This window comes from Bombina bombina, chromosome 3, assembly GCF_027579735.1.
Source record: "Bombina bombina isolate aBomBom1 chromosome 3, aBomBom1.pri, whole genome shotgun sequence".
Classification (NCBI taxonomy): Eukaryota; Metazoa; Chordata; class Amphibia; order Anura; family Bombinatoridae; genus Bombina; species Bombina bombina.
The window spans coordinates 209,763,603-209,776,124 of NC_069501.1; the positions used below are offsets into that span (position 1 = coordinate 209,763,603).

At 37.5% G+C, this 12,522-nt stretch overlaps 1 protein-coding gene across 7 annotated transcripts in view; it reads left to right on the forward strand.

Annotated features, from left to right (window-relative positions):
* NCOR1 (nuclear receptor corepressor 1) overlaps positions 1–12,522 on the forward strand; it is a 1,077,134-nt gene that overhangs the window by 514,640 nt on the left and 549,972 nt on the right. The window lies entirely within an intron of this gene.

The following is a 12,522-nucleotide window of genomic DNA, read 5'->3' on the forward strand; positions in this document are numbered from 1 at the left end:
GTTTTAAATAAATCTATTTGATTATATTTGCCAAGAGTCAGGTCTATGCATATTTCCCTTTTCTGCAGACTATCAGTTTCAGTATGGAATTTATGTTTGGGAAGATTTTTTTTTTTAATGTCTTACCTGGGGTTCCAGTTCTTTTAATTTGACTTTGTTTTCCAAAATTTTCGCAGGCAAACTAGGCTCGCAAGGATGCAAAATGCCGTTTTTTATGGCATCATACTTGTTGCAAAAAATTTTTGGCGCGGAATTGCGTCTAGGATGACGTTTAGTAATTTCCTGCGTCTTTGTTGACGTGAGTTGTTTTGGTGCAAAGTTGCGCTTGTTATGATGCAAATTATGTCATTTCCTGATGTTAGCTTTGGCGCCAATTTTTTTTTTAACTTCCTTTTAAGCCATACTTGATGCCAAAAACGTTTTGGTATATTACCCCTTTTCCTTCAATGCTTCTGGTTCTCTTCATATGGTTAAGAGCTATGATTCCTATTTTTTTTGCATCTTACTTTAGCATAAGCATTTTTTCCCATTCCTGAAACTATGTGAGGAAATTTGATATTTTGTTTAAATGTTGTATTTTTTCTTTTTACATTTTGCAAGATGTCTCAGTCTGATCCTGCCTCTGATGTTGCTGTAGAAACCATGCTGCCTGAACACAGTTCTACCAAAGCTAAGTGTGTCTGTTGTAATTTAACTGATGTTATTTTGTCAGCCCAATTATGTGGCATCTGTCATGATAAGCTTTTGCATGCGGATAATGTTTCTATTAGTACTAATACATTGTCTGTTGTTCCTTCAACGTCTAATGTACCTGATATTCCTGCAGATGTAAAGAATTATATTGCTGCAGCTATAGATAAGGCTATGTCTGCTATTCCACCTTCAAATAAACGTAAAAGGTCTTTTAAAACTTCTCATAATTCTGATGAAATTTGTATTGACCGACAGCATACTGAAATGTTGTCTGCTGATGAGGATTCCTCTGGTTCAGAGGATTCTGATTCAGATATTGAAATTGACAAATCTTTTTATCTGTTTAAGATTGATTATATTTGTTCTTTGTTAAAATAAGTTCTGGTTACTTTGGGTATTGAAGAGTCTTGTCCTCTTGATAAAAAAGCCAGTAAACGTTTAAATTCTGTTTTTTAAACCTCCTAAGGTTGCTCCTGAGGTTTTCCTATTCCAGATGCTGTTTCTGATATGATTACTAAAGAATGGTCTAAGCCTGGTTCTTCTTTTAATACTTCTTCTAGGTTTAAGAAGTCATATCCTTTACCTGTGGCTAATTTAGAGTTTTGGGGAAAAGTCCATAAGGTTGAAGGGGCTATTTCCACTCTTGCCAAACGTACTTCTATTCCTATGGAAGATAGTACTACGTTTAAGGATCATTTAGATAGAACGATTGAATCTTATCTAAGAAGAGTTTATTTACATTCTGGTTATATTCTTAGACCTGCCATTTCTATGGCTGATGTGGCTGCTGCTGCAACTTTTTGGTTTGACAGTTCAGCTTGTCAGGTAGAAGATCATGATTTGTCTAGCATTATTGTTCTGCTTCAACATGCTAATCATTTCATCGGTGATGCTATATTTGACATTATTAAGATCGATGTTAAACCTATGTCTTTAGCTATTTTAGCCAGAAGAGCTTTATGGCTTAAATCTTGGAATGCTGACATGGTGTCTAAATCTAGATTATTATTTCTATCTTTCCAGGGTAAGAATGTATTTGGTTCTCAATTGGACTCTATTATTTCCACTATTACTGGGGGTGAAAATAGTTTTTTTACCTCAAGATAAAAAGTCTAAGGGTAATTTTAAAGCTCCTAATTGTTTTCATTCCTTTCGTCAGAATAAGGAACAAAAAGTCTACTCCTTCCCCTAAGGCCTTTGGTTCCAATTGGAGACCATCTTCAAATTGGAATAAAACCAAGCCTTTTAAAAAACCAAATCCAGCCCCCCAAAACTGCATAAAGTTGCGTCCCTCAATCCAGTTCAGCTGGTGGGGGGGGGGGGGGGGGCAGATTGAAATTATTTCAGGAAATTTGGTCAGGTTCGGTTCAGAATCAGTGGATTCAGAATATTGTGTCTCAGGGGTATCGAATAGGTTTCCCGTGAGAAGATTCTTTCTTTCTCATGTTCCAACAAATCCTGTGAAGGCTCAGACTTTTCTGAATTGTGTTTCAAATCTGGAGCTTTCAGGGGTGATTGTTCCAGTTCATCTACAGGATCAGGGTTTGGGGTTCTATTCATTGTCCCAAAGAAAGAGAATTCTTTCAGACCAGTTCTGGATCTGAAACTTTTAAATTATTTTGTAAGAGTCCAAACTTTCAATATGGTGACTATAAGGACTACACTGCCTTTTGTTCAGCATGGGCATTTTATGTCCACAATACTCTTAAAGGATGCTTATCTCATTATATTCCAATTCATCCAGATCACTATCGCTTTCTGAGATTCTCTTTTCTAGACAAGCAGTACCAGTTTTCCTTTTGGCTAGCAACAGCTCCAAGAATCTTTTCGAAGGTTCTCGGTGCCCTTCTATCTGTAATAAGAGAGCAGGGTATTGTGTTTCCTTATTTGGACGATATCTTGGTACTAGCTCAGTCCTTTTCATTTAGCAAAATCTCACACGAAACAACAAGTGTCGTTTCTTCAAAGGCATGGTTGGAGGATAGATTTACATAAGAGATTCTTGATTCCTCAAACAAGGGTCGCCTTTTTAGGTTTCCAGATAGCTAGGCAAAATAAATTGGTTTTAGCGTGTCTAAACCTTTTGTCTCGATCATTCCCTTCAGTGGCTATGTAAATGGAAGTTTTAGGTCTTATGACTGCAGCATCGGACGTGATCTCCTTTGCTCATTTTCATCTGCAGCTTTGCATGCTGAATCAATGGTGCAGGGATTATACTCTGATATCACAACTGATATACTTAAATCCCAACATTCAACTCTTTCTGTCATGGTGGTTGGACCATCATCAGATTATTCGAGGAGCCTCTTTTGTTCCTCCTTCCTGGACTGTGATCTCAATGGACGCAAGTCTTGCATGTTGGGGAGTTGACTGGGGGTCTCTGACTGCACAAGGGGTTTGGAAACCTCAAGTGACGATGTTTCCAATCAATATTTTAGAACTCCGTGCTATCTTCAGAGCTCTTCAGGCTTCGCCTCTGTTAAAGAGAGAACTTTTCATTCGGTTTCAGACAGACAATATCACAACAGTGGCATATGTCAATCATCAGGGAGGGACTCGCAGCTCTTTAGCAATGACAGAAGTATCTTGGAAACTTTCTTGGGGGCAGTCCAACTTTTATCTAATTTCTGTGATTCATATTCCAGGTGTAGACAATTGGGAAGCAGATTATCTCAGTCGTCAGACTTTGCATCCGGGAGAGTGGTCTCTTCATCCAGATGTTTAAATGTGGGGTCTTTCAGAAATAAATTTGATGGCCTCTCGTTTGAACAAGAAACTTCCCAGATATCTTTCCAGATCCAAGGTTCCTCAGGCGGAGATGGTGGATGCTTTAGAAGTTCCTTGGTTTTACCAACCTGCTTAAATTTTTCTGCTTCTAGTTCTTCTTCCAAGGGTGATCTCCAAGATCATAATAGAACAATCTCATGTGTTTCTGATAGCACCAGCATGGCCTCACAGGTTCTGGTATGCGGATATTGTCGGGATATCCAGTTGCCAGCCTTGGCCACTTCTTTTAATGCCAGGCCTTCTGTCTCAAGGGCCGTTTTTCCATCAGGATCGCAAATCTCTAAATTTGAAAGTATGGAAATTGAACGCTTAGTTCTTAGTCATAGAGGTTTCTCTGACTCAGTGATTAAAACTATGTTACAGACTTGTAAGTCTGTTTCGAGGAAGATTTATTATCGGGTTTGGAAAACCTATATTTCATGGTGCTCCTCTCATAATTTTTCTTGGCATTCTTTTAGAATTCCTTGGATCTTACAGTTTCTTCAGGATGGTTTGGATAAGGGTTTGTCTGCAAATACTTTGAAGAGTCAAATCTTTGCTCTTTCTGTTTTAATTCATAGAAAGATTGCTAAACTTCCTAATATGCACTGTTTTGTTAAGGCTTTGGTTCGTATCAAACCTGTTATTAAGTCCATTTTTCCTCCTTGGAGTCTTAATTTGGTTTTAAGGAATTTGCAGGCTCCTCCCTTTGGATATTAAACTACTTTTTTGGAAAGTGTTATTTCTTTTGGCTATCTCTTCTGCTGGAAGAGTTTCTGAGTTGTCAGCTCTCTTTTGTGAGTCTCCTTATCTGATATTTCATAAAGATAAAGTGGTTTTACGGACTTAGTTTAAATTTTTGCCTAAGGTTGTGAATTCTAACAACATTAGTAGGGAAATTGTTGTTCCTTCCTTGTGTCTTAATTCTAAGAATTCTCTTGAGAGATCTCTACATTCTTTGGATGTGGTAAGAGCTTTGAAATACTATGTTGAGGCTACTAAGGATTTCAGAAAGACTTCTAGTTTATTTATTTTCTCTGATTCCAGGAAAGGTCAGAAAGTATCTGCCTTTCTTTGGCATCTTGGCTGAAACTTTTGATTCACAAGGCTTTTTTGGAGGTGGGGCAGTCTCTGCCTCAAAGAATTACAGCTCATTCTACTAGATCAGTTGCCACTTCTTGGGCTTTCAAGAATGGAGCTTCAGTTGATCAGATTTGCAAAGCATCAACTTGGTCTTCTTTGCATACATTTACTAAATTGTACCGTTTTTATGTATTTGCTTCTTCAGTGTTTGGTAGAAAAGTTCTTCAGGCAGTTGTATCAGTTTGATTCATTTGCCTATGATTTGAGTTTTTTGAAATTTAAGAAAACTTTATTCTTTGGATTTAATTTTTCAGCGGAAATAGCCGTTTTTATTGTTATCCCTTCCTTTCTAGTGAGTCTGTGGATATTCACATCTTGGGTATTATATCCCATGTGTCACTAGCTCATGGACTCTTGCCACTTACATGAAAGAAAACCTAATTTATGTAAGAACTTAACTGATAAATTCATTTCTTTCATAGTGGCAAGAGTCAATGAGACCCACCCTTTATTTGGTTGTTATGATTTTTTTTGTATATAAGCACATCATTTTCTTCTAGTTCCTCTTTTTGTATGCTTTTTTTACTTCTTTTTACACCTCAGTACTTGGCTAGACGTTAAAACAGGTATGTGTGTGGTGGGAGTTGTATTTATAGGCATTTTGAGGTTTGGGAAACTTTGTCCCTTCCTAGTAGGAATGTATATCCCATGCGTCACTAGCTCATGGACTCTTGCCACTATGAAAGAAATTAATTTATCAAGTATTTTCTTACATAAATTATGTTTTCCTGATTAATATTTGTATCCGAAACCACTTTAGGGAGAAAATCCAACCTAGTACGAAGAACCACCTTATCCGCATGAAAAATAAAGCAAGGTGAATCACTCTGCAAAGCCGAGAGTTCTGAAACACTCAGAGCAGAAGAGATAGCTACAAGAAACAAAACCTTCCAAGATAACTTAATATCTAAAAAATGCATTGGCTCAAATGGAGCCTGCTGCAAAACTCTAAGAACAAGGTTAAGACTCCAAGGAGGAGTAACAGATTTGAACACAGGCCTGATCCTGACCAAGGCCTGACAAAAGGATTGAACATCTGGCACAACCGCCAAACGCTTATGTAACCGAATACATAAAGCAGAAATTTGATCTTTCAGAGTATTAACTGACAACCCTTTTTCCAGACCTTCCTGGAGAAAAAACTAAATTCTTGGAATCCTGACCCTACTCCAGGGGTAGCCCTTAGATTCACAACAATAAAGGTATTCACGCCATAACTTCTGATACATTTTCCGAGTAACAGGCTTGTGAGCTTGGATCATGGTCTCAATGACCGACTCAGAAAATCCACGCTTAGACAGAACTAAGCAGTCAACTTCAGAGAAACAAGATTTGGATGGAGGAATGGACCTTGAGTTAGAAGGTCCTTCCTCAGAGGTAACCTCCAAGGTGGAAGAGATGACATCTTCACCAGGTCTGCATACCAGATCCTGCAAGACCATGCAGGAGCTATTAGAATTAAAATTACTGATGCTCTCTCCTGTTTAATACGAGCAATAACTCATGGAAGGAGCGCAAATGGAGGAAACAGGTATGCTAGATCGAAATTCCAAGGAACCGCCAGAGCATCAATGCTGCCTGCGGATCTCTTGACCCGTTCCTTCGAAGCTTGGCATTCTGCCGAGATGCCATCAGATCCAACTCTGGCACCCCCCACTTGAGGGTTAACCTGGAGAACACCTCCGAATGGAGAGCCTACTCCCCGGGATGAAATGTCTGTCTGCTCAGGAAATCCGCCTCCCAGTTGTCCACTCCTGGAATGTGGATGGCAGACAGACAACAATTGTGAGCTTCCGCCCACTGAATAATCTGAGATGACACCTTCATGGCTAAGGAACTCTGAGTTCCTCCCTGGTGGTTGATGTAAGCCACTGAGGTGATATTGTCTGATTGGAACCTGATAAACCAAGCTAAGGACAACTGAAGCCAAGCCATCAGAGCATAGTAAATCGCTCTCAACTCCAAGATGTTTATGGGGAGAGCAGACTCCTCCCGAGTCCATAGTCCCTGTACCTTTAGCGAGTCCCAGACTGCTCCCCAGCCTAGCAGGCTGGCGTACATGGTGTTTACATCTCCCAGGAAGGCCTCCTGAAACATGTGCCCTGAAACAGATGCTCCTGAGAAAGCCACCACGGAAGAGAGTCTCTTGTTCGACTGGTCTAGAGTTATCCTCTGAGACAAATCCGAATGGTCTCCGTTCCATTGTCTGAGCATGCATAACTGCAGAGCTCTCAAATGGAAACAAGCAAAAGGAATGTCGTCTATGGAAGCAACCATCAGACCAATTAACTCCATAAATTGAGCTACTGACGGCAGAACATTAGACTGAAGAGAGAAGCAAGAGAAAAGAATCTTGGATTTTCTGACTTCTGTCAGAAAATTTTTCATAGACAGGGAATCTATTAAAGTCCCTATGAGCACACCACCATTGTAGCTGGAACAATGGAACTCTTTTCTAGATTCACTTTCCAACAGTGGGAACGTAGAAAGACAACAAGATCTCTGTATGAGAGTTTGCTTGTTGTAAAGATGGCGCCTGAACCAATATGTTGTCTAAGTATGGTACCACTGCAATACCCTGAGACCTGACCACTGCTAAGAGAGCCCGCGGAAGCTTTGAGAAAATTCTGGGAGCTGTGGCAAGGCCAAACGGAAGAGCCACAAACTGAAAGTGATGGTCTAGAAAGACTAATCTAATCATGGATTTAGTTGCTATAAGAGGGGGAGTACTCAAGCAAAAGGATGCCATTGGGCTTTATTTAGCATTTTCAGTCTACTGTCTGTACAGTAGTATTAACACTAAGCTTAGAGTGTCAGAGCATTTGTGAGAGAGCGCTCTGCTTGATTTTTTTCATTATCTGTGTATATCTGGTATCATTGTATACTGTTTTTTACACTGTATTATGGAACAAAAAATGTCCCCAGTGTTGTTTGCATTATACAAATTAGTTCCAGTACTAGGTTATTTCAAAGCTGTGTATGTCTAGTTTTGCATGCAATCGGCCATAATCTTTTACCTCCTATAAAGCTCTCAGGGAGCTTTAAATGTTCATTGAATATAAATTTTTTGTGATGCTGCAATAAAAAAAACAAAAAGAAAACTGCATGTAGGTTCTCTGATTATTACTTTGTTACAGTTTCTATGTATTTATTAAATGTATATTTATCTGCAATTATGAATATTATATATAAGTATACATAATATACTGTTTATTGATTAAGGGAATATTTTTTACTTAATATATGGTTATGCAGATACTTTTATATTTTGCTGTTCAACATATGCATTTGCAATAATATACTAGTTTTTGGTATTTGCCAATATGAGAATTTATATATGTGTGGTTTTTTTACAACAAATTAATATTTTTTTCATGTACATTCCTGTATGTTTTTATTATATCTGTATATATATTCTGCATATAATTCCTCATTGGATAGCTGTTTGTGTGTGTACAGGGAATATGGTCTTATATACAATTCGTATTAAGTTGTATATGTCTACTGCATGTATATCAGTTAACATATATTGTTTCTTTATATGTAATTTTTTGTGTTTTGGTAAGATTGTAGATATTTTATGTCCTATACTATTATTTACCCTACACAACATTTCATTTTTCATGATTTTGTAAGTATATACTTTTTACCCTGCATGTTGAATTTTTTGTAAAAAAGAAAAAAATGAAATATCTGCACTGTAGACAAGTTACTAAAAACAAATTAGTATAATAGGACAAGGGATCCCTATACCCATAAACAATGAATAAGCTACAAATACTCCCTAAACAAGAGAGAAAATGATACGGGTGCGCTGTAAAACACAGCTGAATTAGTAACTAAATTACAGAAAGATATCAATAAAATAGATACATTTAATTTATATCAATTTAAAATAATACAATCAAATGACATAACAAAATAGCACTTCCAAAATAAATATACGGTGATCAAACATACATAAAAAAAGGAAAAGTGCAGCATCACAATAAACAAACCAAAAACAAAAAATAATTGGTAAAATGACTTCAACGATTTGTGAAAGTCCAGAATGCAGAAAGAGTCCCAAAGGCAAGGCTTCCACAGTGATACTGGAGGATTGAGATGCCCCGGTTGCTGTAATATGAAGAGATTCCAATCACCAAACAAGTAAAGAACCAACAATAGGGTATTAAGTCTTACTTACACCAGAGAGGTTCTGTTGTGTTCATCAAAGGCAGTTTCCCTCTAAGCAACTTATCCGTGCTGTGTCCGTGTAGAATAGAAGCAGTTAGCTATTTCTTGGCACAAGACACCTCTCATGTATCTCCTATCCTGTTGTCAGTGATTGCAATGAAGTGAGGGCGTATACTTTTTGAGCCCCTTCAGCTTCTCTTTGTAGATGCTGAATTGTTACTATCTATATTTTTAATAGCAATATACTAAGTGTTTTCACTTTGTGTTTTAGTAAATACAGGTATACATTGCTCTTGCAGCGGGTTAGTGGCCGGAGCCCCTATGTAAAGTGAAAACTGCCTTAAAGTGAAACAAGGCGGTTTTAGCTTTCTTTTTACTTGCTACTGTGTTTAAAAAATGTAAAACATGTTAGTTCAAACATATATTAGGTGTGCAATAGCGCTAAATTTAGCTTAACACTAGCACAGTACAGCACAGTATTCAATTAAAACTGTACAATACCTGTAAAATAGGGACAATAACTGAGACACAGAGTGTTCTGTAAACAGACAGAACTGAGCATAACAAAATGGTGCCAGTCGGATTTCTCGCAATCTCTCGATGAGTACAGTGCATTTTTAAAATCCTTGTAGGTTGAACTTCAACTCCATATTAGCTCTGTATTAGTAAAGCGAGGTATACCTGTACTCTGCTTTTCTGAACAGGTTTTTTATCAGTATCTGCGGTATATCTAATTATATAGTTCTTGTCTATCAGTCAGGCCAAAATTTCATACAGAATTTGGACATATTGTAGTATATGCAGGTGTTTTGTGTATACCGATTCTTGTTTTATAAAGTTGATTTAATTTTTTGCATAAATGTATATATTTCAGTATGAAGTAAAACTGGACTTCCGGATTCATTCCTTTGTCAGTCAGGAAATTGGGAATTTTTCTTTTAGAATTGATCAGCTAACCTGAATCTCTTTGGGAAGAGTCCCATGGCACAGGAATTATCTAAGTTAGCGTGCAAGCTGAATGTTGTAAGTTTTAATCCAGCTATGGCTGCTTGTTTTAAGAGGAGACTCTTGTAAAGGTGGCTGCTTTTATCTTGAATGTTCAGGGTTGTTGAGCCTTATTTTGATTGTTCCCTGTTTTTTTGCTCAGGGCTGATCCAGCTCCTTATGCCAGCTCTTTTTAGTCTTTAGAATGTATTATATAAGGATACTTGGTCTCAAATGGGAAACAATTTGTATTGGGACCTATACTTGCACATCCTTATCCTCAAGGATTACCTTTGTTTGCTCTGGTTGGCATTCTTAGACGTTCACTGTTTGCTGTCGTCTTTCTGTTTCATTTGGATGCAGTTTTTTTTTTATAACGTTCAAGTATTGTTGACGGTAATCAGTGTTTAGGGGATCTCTGTTGTCCCGTATTAGGCTTTTGTATTTATGATCTTGTAATTACGCCCATATAGGGTGTCCTTTTTTTATGTTTTTTCCTGGCATTCTTTAAGAATTCTTAGTATTCTGCAGTTTTTGCAGAATGTTTTAGATAAGGGTCTGCCAGTTCTCTAGATGGGTAGTTTTTTCTGCTTTCCCAGTTTTGTTCCACAGAAATATTTATTCCTAATGTTCATTGTTTTCTTCAGGTTCTGGTTCATATTAATCTCTTACCTTAGCCTATTTCTCCTCCATTGAATCCTTTTCTCGTGTTTAGTGTATTGCCGTCTCTTTCTGAACCTATGCATTGATTGGTCTTTTATTTACTCTCTTGGAAAGTGCTATTTCTTATGGCTATTCTGTTAGAAGAGTTTTTGAATTACCTGCTTTTTTTGTGATCCTTCTTTTCTGATGTTTTTTTTTTCTTTTTGATTTTCCTATAGCTGAGAGATTGTTCCATCTTTGTGTCCTTTTTCTTGGTATGCTTCTGAGAGATCTTTGCATTACTTGGATAATGTTTGCTGCTACTAGGATTTTAGACAAACTTTTAGTTTTTTCTTCTTTCTGATTCTAGAAAGGGTCGGAAGACTTTTGCTGTTTCTTTAGCCTTTTTTGCTGCAGTGGATCTCTGCTCATTCTACTAGGTCAGTTCCAACTTCTTGGACTTTCAAGAATTAGGCTTCAGTTGATCTTAATTGCTAGGCAACTATTTGGTATTCTTTGTGTTCTTTTTCTATTATTAAGTTTTTGCTTCTTCTTTTAGGTGTGTATGTATGTGTGTGTGTATATGTTTGTTTGAGGTTGTAGATTTAATATCTCCGTAAAAAATGTTTTTTAAATTCCTCCCTTGTTTGGGTATTAGTTCCCATGAGTAAAGGATCATGGACTCTCACCACCTGAATTAAAGGAAACATAATTTATACTTTCCCAATAAATTCAGTTCTTTCATGGTGGTGAGAGTCCATGAGACACCACCCTTTTTTCTGTTTTGTTTTTTTTTTCTCTTCAGCACATGTTTTTCCCTGCTCCTTTTTTTAGCTTGTATTCCTTTCTTACCTCACTTGCGTGGCTATACAACAGACTAAGATATGTCTGAGATGGGAGGGGCTTAATAGAGCTCTTGGGGTTTGGGACTCTTTACCTCCTAGTGGTACAGAAGGGTAATTCCCATGAGTAATGGATCGTGGACTCTAACCATAATTAAATAAATTAATTTATTGGGTAAGTATAAATTGTTTTCTCCAACATAGGTGTGTCCGGTCCACGGCGTCATCCTTACTTGTGGGATATTCTCTTCCCCAAAAGGAAATGGCAAAGAGCCCAGCAAAGCTGGTCACATGATCCCTCCTAGGCTCCGCCTACCCCAGTCATTCTCTTTGCCGTTGTACAGGCAACATCTCCACGGAGATGGCTTAGAGTTTTTTAGTGTTTAACTGTAGTTTTTATTATTCAATCAAGAGTTTGTTATTTTAAAATAGTGCTGGTATGTACTATTTACTCTGAAACAGAAAAGAGATGAAGATTTCTGTTTGTAAGAGGAAAAAGATTTTAGCAACCGTTACTAAAATCGATGGCTGTTCCACACAGGACTGTTGAGAGGAATTAACTTCAGTTGAGGGAACAGTGAGCAGAATTTTACTGCTTGAGGTATGACACATTCTAACAAGACGATGTAATGCTGGAAGCTGTCATTTTCCCTATGGGATCCGGTAAGCCATTTTTATTACAGACTATAAATAAGGGCTTCACAAGGGCTTTTTGAGACTGTAGACATTTTCTGGGCTAAATCGATTCATATATAAACATATTTAGCCTTGAGGAATCATTTTAATCTGGGTATTTTGTAAAATAATATCGGCAGGCACTGTTTTGGACACCTTATTCTCTAGGGGCTTTCCCTAATCATAGGCAGAGTCTCATTTTCGCGCCGGTATTGCGCACTTGTTTTTGAGAAGCATGACATGCAGTCGCATGTGTGAGGAGCTCTGATACATAGAAAAGACTTTCTGAAGGCGTCATTTGGTATCGTATTCCCCTTTGGGCTTGGTTGGGTCTCAGCAAAGCAGATACCAGGGACTGTAAAGGGGTTAAAGAAAAAACGGCTCCGGTTCCGTTATTTTAAGGGTTAAAGCTTCCAAAATTGGTGTGCAATATTTTTAAGGCTTTAAGACACTGTGGTGAAATTTTGGTGAATTTTGAACAATTCCTTCATACTTTTTCGCAATTGCAGTAATAAAGTGTGTTCAGTTTAAAATTTAAAGTGACAGTAACGGTTTTATTTTAAAACGTTTTTTGTACTTTATCAAGTTTATGCCTGTTCAA